The sequence below is a fragment of the Brassica oleracea genome, chromosome C4 (assembly GCF_000695525.1).
Source record: "Brassica oleracea var. oleracea cultivar TO1000 chromosome C4, BOL, whole genome shotgun sequence".
Classification (NCBI taxonomy): domain Eukaryota; kingdom Viridiplantae; phylum Streptophyta; class Magnoliopsida; order Brassicales; family Brassicaceae; genus Brassica; species Brassica oleracea.
The window spans coordinates 19,232,616-19,233,717 of NC_027751.1; positions in this window are offsets into that span (position 1 = coordinate 19,232,616).

The following is a 1,102-nucleotide window of genomic DNA, read 5'->3' on the forward strand; positions in this document are numbered from 1 at the left end:
AAAGTAATGTATTATTTGGAAAACCTAAATTTACCTAGAACATCAAATAGGCACTTTAATGTTATAGGAAACAAAAACAAATTTGTGTGTACTGTTCACTTTAGTTAAAAATTCAAATTTACTATTTTCCCTCGTGAAAACCTATTAAATCCTCTCTAAGCTCTCACTCATTCTCTACACTGGAGCCCATGCGCAAGCGCGGGGTCGTGGACGTTATTATTGCTCTATCTCAATGGTTTATTTGATGTGGTACTTTTTTAGTTATGACTAGATCACGACCCGCGCAACCGCGCGGGTTTTTGTTTTCACTTAGTTTTATATAAATATATTGTTTTCAATTCTAAATTGGGATATATTATAATATATATGTGTGTATCAATTTTTAAAACATAATAAGTTTACTGCATATTTTTTTTCATTGAATAGATTGTTTTAAACTTTCACATGTATTTGTATCTTCTTCTATATATATATTTTCAGATTATTAATTTATTATTTAAATCGTAACTATATATACAAAGATTATTAAATATTTTTTTATTGTAATATTCAAAGATATTGTAACATTTCACAAATTTAGAAAGTTTTTAAAAGATTAAACTTTTCGCTTCATAGATTTATATTATCAAGTAAATAATTAAACATTTAGTTTTTGTTTAATTTTTAAAATAAACTATATAGTTTAAAATTTGTTTTCATTGGTTTAAGGTAGTAAAGATTAATCATTGTTAGATAATATGATTTTTGTTATTTAAAAAAAAATCTTTATAATTTTAAAAGTTAACATTGACAAATATTTAAATATTTAGCATATAGAGGGATAGTATTACAACATTAAATTATATCTATTTAATTTATACTATCTATAAATCCAATGGATCATCTATTGTGTAAATCCAATTATTGATAGCCCAATAAAAATTTATGGTAGGCCCAAAATTTAAATGATAAGATTAGATATTAAATGTAACATGACTTTATAGAAATATGTACATTAGGTCCATTTTTTAAAAAATCACACATGAATCACAGTTGTGATTTCTGTTTTAATATATACGATATAGGATGTTAAGAATCGGTTGTTATAGTTACCTATATTGTA